The sequence below is a fragment of the Misgurnus anguillicaudatus genome, chromosome 24 (assembly GCF_027580225.2).
Source record: "Misgurnus anguillicaudatus chromosome 24, ASM2758022v2, whole genome shotgun sequence".
NCBI lineage: Eukaryota > Metazoa > Chordata > Actinopteri > Cypriniformes > Cobitidae > Misgurnus > Misgurnus anguillicaudatus.
The window spans coordinates 35,946,430-35,953,571 of record NC_073360.2 but is presented as its reverse complement, the minus strand read 5'-3'; the positions used below and the strand labels follow the sequence as shown (position 1 = coordinate 35,953,571).

General features: G+C 37.9%; 1 long non-coding RNA gene across 1 annotated transcript; it reads left to right on the top strand.

Annotated features, from left to right (window-relative positions):
- Positions 1–2,735: 2,735 nt before the first annotated feature.
- Positions 2,736–5,700, top strand: LOC129439958 (uncharacterized). The gene is made up of 2 exons (XR_012367591.1): positions 2,736–3,009; positions 4,953–5,700. It is a non-coding gene; the product is annotated as an uncharacterized lncRNA (long non-coding RNA).
- Positions 5,701–7,142: the final 1,442 nt, after the last annotated feature.

The window sequence follows — 7,142 nt, the reverse complement described above, 5'->3', positions numbered from 1 at the left end:
TGCCTGAAACAAAACCATTTTCCTGTGAACACTATTGAATTGTTTACAGTTATAAAACTTGGCCGGTGCAAATCTTATTATTGCAGTTTGATTAAATGAGTTCATCATCTGAAGTGACTTACTAATGAGAAAAAAAAATTATATTCATAATTTTGATATACATCTGTGCATTTAGCAGATGATTTTATCCAAAGCAACACTTAGATATAATACTTGTATATAATAATTTACAGTATTTTTCCTGTTCATAAATTTGTGTCTGGTAAAATATGTTGTTATAATCTGTGTACAGCATTTTTTTAATGAAAGAAGTAAGAGTGAAGAAAGATTTTGAGAGTGGTCCCCGAAGGCAGGCCAGACAGGTTTTTTGTTAATCTACTTTTACGTATAAATTAAAAGAATTCTATTGTTGTGGTAAGACACTAAATGTCATCGCTGTACATCATTTTAAAGCTCAACTGGTTTAGTTGGTTTGATAAAAGAAACAATTGCTCACGATTATCTGTGTGACGCTTGTCAATACGTACATTCATAAATGCACTTCTTTATTCAGGGCTTGACAGTTTGAGCATTTCACTCACCTTTGCCACTAAAAATAGATGTCTGCGAATTGATGTATAGATTTAGGAACACGTGCGCAAATGCATGTGGTTGTGAGACACAAACACAGAACTACTTTCATGAAACAAATACCATTATAATCAGAAAAAATTTCCATTACTCATTTTGCAAAGAACTTAATGTTTTTAAAATGCGATCTCAAATACGGAAGAGATGATTGCAAACCACATTTTTTTCCAGCGAGTTTAAAATATTTAAACTTTTTAGATGCCACCTTCACACCGCAGGTTATACAAAGAACCAACCAATCAGGGGTGCGTTTCCCAAAAGCATCTCTAGCCAAATAACATCGTAAGTTCCAGTGTTACTAACATGGTTCAACGATTTGTTGTTTCTCAAAACCATCGTTCAAACAAACATTCGCAAACTGCATTGCTAACTTGTATCGTTGGAACAACACCTCTTCACCTGTCGTTAGGAGCATCGTTCCTTGTTATAATATGTAGACTTGCGTTGATCATGCTTTTGAACAAAATAAGCAAAAAACATGTAGTACAGTCTTAACACGGTCTCACACCCATGGCGTCAATATTTGACGACACTTGACCATGCGTCAATATGTTGACGCGGAGGGTATACCTTTCGCGTCATTTTTTGACGAACTGGGGACTTCAATACTATTAGGGACGCGAAATTAAACAGTTGTCGCCTGGCATTGGGGTTAGGGAAAGGTTTGGGTAGGGATGTCATTATGTAAATCTAACCCTAAACCGACGCGAAAATGGTAGAAAATGGTAAGAAAATAGGAAAGAGAATGCAACGGACTTTATTGACGCAAATATTGACGCCATGTTGACAGTCTATATCCATCATTCTAAATATATTACAATTTTATTTTTTCGTTTTTAAATTTGTAAACAGAATGAAAGCGCTGCATTTGAAAACTGCGCATGTGCGCAGAACTACGAGCTTTAAGACCCTGGGGCATCCCTGGGAGGAGTGACGTAAGAGGGAACTTGCACGTGAATTAAATATCTTGAAAATAAACAACAGATAACTAAATCACGATAACTAAATCAGTCTTCCGATGCAATATATGTTATTTACAGCAATAATCTGACGTTAAATCGATTTGCACAGATTAATTAGTACTTTACCTCCCACGTGACATGATAAACTATGTTGTTAAACCAACATGGTTCAAATGATGAATTTGCAACAAAGTTACTATGCTTTCGGGAAACAGTCGTGACAAGGTAGTTAGTTTCTCCGACTGTGCATCGTACTATGGTCGTTTAGCAACGAGTTACGTCGCTGTTTGGGAAACACACCCCTGCTCGACTATCAATATTGTATCATGTAAACATTTTATCTTTCCATATCAATTTAAGATGGAACAAGAGCTGATCATAGCTATCAAGGATAGAAAAAACAATGCATGGAGATCGCCTGCGATTCTCATGCGTGTCTCATCAGTAAAGCCGATTCTGTGATTACTAGTAAATCGCCATCACCTGCTTTCAGATGGAGCGACATTTACCACACAAAGCCGTATTTCACAGAGAAGATCAAAATTGTATACATTATCAAAGGTTTTCCACCGATTATGAATGCGTTTTCGCCTCGCTTCTCGATGAAATTCGGCTCTGTGTAGTAAATGTTGCTCCATCTGAAAGCAGGTGATGGCAATTTACTACTAATCACCAAGCTGGCTTTACTGATTAGACACTCAGCAGGAGAATCGCAGACGTTTTGTTTTTTTTGCCCAGCCCTTCATGGAGACGCAATACTGAATCTATAGATTAGGGATATATAACAATTAATTGTGATTAATCTATTGCAAAATAAAAGTTTTTGTTTACATTATATATGTGTGTGCGAACTGTGTATAATAACTTTATATAGATAAATACACACACATCCATGTATATATTTAAGAAATGTTTACATGTGTATATAATATACATTTGTATATTTATGTATAATTTATATTATATACAAATATAAATACTTAATCTATAAATATATATTTTTCCTAAAATTATACATGCATGTGTGCATATTTAACTATGTTGTTATTCACAGTTCACAGTTATTCACAGTTCACACACACGTGATGTAAACAAAAACTTTTATTCTGCAAATGATTAATTGCGATTAATCGTTATGCATCCTATTCACCTTATTTTTCACGACAACAAGGGCGGCGCCATTGCGCTCAGTTTGTCAACGTACTTCCGGCCGCATAGAAGAAGAGCAGCTGAGGCAGTGACTGAAGGCGACGCGTTAAGCTTAAAAAGTTCATTCAAGCGCCTTTATGTTTGTTTCTTACCAATTTTAACGGACGGAAAGCCGACTGAGGAACACCCTTATCCCAAGCAATGGTTCGACTACGATGGTCCGGTAACTTTAAACCACGCCGGGTGTTGAAAAGGTGTCCAGTTTCAGGTAAGCTATCTTAGCTAACTATGTGCTCGTTTGTCTAAAGTTAGATTTGTGAAGTCCGTTCTACAAATACAATTAAGATCAGTAACGTTAGTTTATTAATGCAACTATTTTGAATGGTTTTAATTGTCCACCAATATTTATATATTTACGATAGTACAACGAGATATTATAGTACATTGCATTCTTACAGTAGCCCACGTGATCATGGCCGTAGCTACCATTGAGGACACCGAGGTCATGTCCTCGGTAGTTTTTTCTTGAAGTTTCGTTTCATTTTGATGTGAAAATAGCCGACGAGACAATCCTTGCATCTACGGACCATCACGTGCAGTGATGGAAATAACGGCGTTATATATAAACGTTGTTTCCTTACAGCGTTACTGACATTAAAATGCTGCGTATTAGTATAATTAATCTCACTGAAGCGAGTAAACTCTCATCATTAGAAAGGCAATGTTGTTCTCTTGCGTGTGTTGAGGGGTGGGAAACACATAACTGATTGGCCTGTGTATGTTAGAGGGGGTGGGACAACCACATAATCAATGATGATTGGCTGAATTTCCATCGTTAGCCAACCAGAAGCAGGATTAGCTCATACACTATATACATGCACAGTCCGAGCAGTGCCGTGTTGCCCACTTGTTGATGACTTTGTTGCTAGATTTAGCAACTTAAAAAAGCGAAAAAGGACAAATCTAGCGATCTTTTCTGTCGTTGTTGGAGACTGACGCGAGAGCATGTATCATTCTCTACACTCAACGAGCAGCAGGTGCTGCTAGAAAATCACAAGCAGCCCGGTCCTCACGTGGAGTCTGCCCGAGTCCCTCACGCCCGCAACGACAGAGCGATGGAAGTACAACAAGCTCAAAGGTAGCGGTCGCAAACACAAAGTACAGTATAATAAGCACTGCTTCTATACAAGAATAGTATGCAAGAATAACATGCAACGTAAGAAAGAGTCTCTCCACGGCTGTAATTCTAATCTAATAAAGCAAATGAAAATGAAAAGGCTGTGACAAACTTAACTATCATTTGGAAAGCCAGCAAAAGATGAGCAGAGAAGAAGGGAAGATGAGAAAGTTAAAGGTTATGCAGCAAATAGCCTACAATATGGGATGGAATACGGCTACCAATGAGATTAAAACCTACACTACTGCTCAAAAGTTTAAGGTCACTTAACTAAAATGTTAACTATGGTCTTAAAATCATTAAATCTGAAGGCTTATGGTTAAATGCTTGAAATTACTTTTGTAGACAAAATATAGCTGTGCCAAACAGATTAATTTTTGTTATTAGAAACCAAAAAATATATTTTTTATAAATAGATGACTTACACTGAATATTGAAGAAAAAGCAGCCACTAAGAGCCCTTATTATATATAAACTCCTTCTATACTCTTAAAAATTCATCCTAAATTGAAAATTTAAGAAGCTTCTTGAAAAAATGACACAGTTTTGCAGTTTCAAGGCAAAGGGTGACTTGCACTTCAGATGATGAAATGTAACCATTGATTTATTTTGGATGCTTTAAGTCACCAACAAAATTCTCACAGACACAGTTACATTTGCGCTATGTCGTAGTTTGGACATGTTTATTATTATTCTGTAATATGGAAAAAATGTAAATAATAAAAAAAATGTCCTCGGTATTTGAAAAATCCTGGCTACGGCCTTGCACGTGATTCCTACAAGTTACTGAGATTTCAGATGCTAGAATGTCAGTTCATTTCTCATTCAGATATTGATAATGACCTATTAAACAACGTATTATTTAACACTGAAGTTAAAGGCTGTGTGTATAATGTTACTGTCTCTTTTTAATGCATCTCTCTCTTACACACTGTTCTGTTTAAGTATGGGTGCCATTTAGATATTAATTCTCATGATGCAAGTTTATTTAAAATACTAACATAAAACTGTTTATGGTTATATTGTTTTCACAGATGCATTGATGTGTAGTGAAGCAGAGGACAACTGTGAGGATGGATGATACAATCAACATGTTCCTAAACTGTGATGCAGAAACACAATGGGAGGATCCATCCGTCTCTGACCACAACTACACTTTAAAATCACAAATCAACCTGAAGCAACCTACATCTGATATGGGAAAACAATGGTGCGGTTTCTCAGACAGGGCTTATCCTGGTCCCAGGCTAAAATGCATATTTGAGCTACAATAATTTAAAAACACCTTTTACTGACATACCTCAACATATATGAGTGCCATTGTTTTGTCACAAGATGCGCACCAGTCTTGTTTTTTTGTAAGGTTTGTTTGTAAAAACTAAAATGTCCTAATATAATTAAGGCCTAGTCCTGTAAACCCTGTCCGAGAAACTGCTTCAATGTGTTGAGCTGGCACAAATGTACATATCTCTGCTGAGAAACAACCATCTTTGTCAGCTTTACAGAGGGTTGATATTGCATCCATTACACAGTCACCAAGCACTTTACCAGTACATACACCAACAGCTTCCAGATAAACACTTGGGATCAGCTCCTGATGACTCCGATAAAGCTGTGTCTTAATTTATTGCAGGGTGGTCTTGCTGAAAAGTTAGCTGTTTCTTAGTCTAGTTATCTTTATAAACCTTTACAGTGTGACCTGATTTTACCTGTTGTAAAGTTACATTAAACCTTCATATGTGATCAGATGTCATGCAGTGATATTAAACATTTACAATGTGAGCTGTTGTGCATTTATTAAACCTTTACAATGTGATCAGATGTTACCTGCCATGCAGTTATATTAAACCTTTACAATGTGATATGATGTTGTGCATTTATATTAAACCACAATGTGATCAGATATTACCTGTAAGGAATTTCTTAAACCATATGTGAGCTTTGTAGATTCCACTTAAAAGGATTTAAGTCTCCTGATTTGAAGGAATAAGTGTTGACAAGTTTGCAAATGAATTCTATCATACATTATTACCACATAAAAACGAAATAGTTATTGGACTGGCTAAGGTGCACATTTGCTTTAAAAAAGACGAAATCACTGTGTAAATATACATACTTTTAATAATTTTCAAAGCTGCTCCATCAACTCCTGACAGGACGAGGTAATTAAATATGCCAGGTTACTTGCCGCGGCCGCTTCATATCGTCTAACCACGAGACGATTGATGGGACAATATAAGACTATCCGAGCGTCATATGAAGTTTTAACCGTCCTCCTAATTTAAAACATTTACAGCAGTAGCGATATTTGTCATTTCGCTAAAGTTATAGTGAACTACAAACAATCTTCTAACCACCCAACTAACCACCGAATGCACTGTGCCATATTAGCAGCGGAAGGCGGTTGACAAAATGCGGAAGAGCGAAGAATTAAAAAGGGGCGTGGCGGAATAAGGTGAATACTATGGATAGTGCGGCTCATTGTTGCTTAGCAACGGAAGACGCTACGAGAGCGCATGCAAGCACCCAAATACAAACGGACCTATACAGTACAGAAATACAGTAAATGATAAAGACATGCTCTCTGCAGAAATCTGTATATATAGCAAGTGAAAACAAAGGCACAGGAACCTTGCAGGCAGCTGTGGACTGCTGGCTAAGCTCCAAGAGTTTAAGGTACAATAAATGAAGTAATTTTTGGCTTGTAAATGTCTTTTTTTATTAAGGAAAACGTCTCGGTTACGGATGTAACCCTCGTTCCCTGAAGGAGGGAACGGAGACGTCACGTCGTGACCGACGAATTGGGAGCTCGCTTAGAGAGACCAATCTGCTTCGAATACTACTAAAACGCCAATGAACTTGGCATTGAGATATTTGCATAATGCTGGCGCCGCCCCGCCAGGTGCGTATATAAGGCGCACGTGCAAATAGGGAAATCAGCTTCTGTTCGCTGAGAAAGCCGGAAGGTGACCGGCCTAAACAGCAGGTGGCAGCACCTGTGGCGACGGGACGTGACGTCTCCGTTCCCTCCTTCAGGGAACGAGGGTTACATCCGTAACCGAGACGTTCCCTTTCAGTCGGTCACTACGACGTCACGTCGTGACCGACGAATTGGGAAACCCTACTAAAACGCCACTAGGGGCTGACCTCTTCCAGTGTCTGCTTAAAGCCCTCCGGTTCCACTTAAGGATAGGAGAATTAGGTTTCAAGGCAGAAGGCCGGGC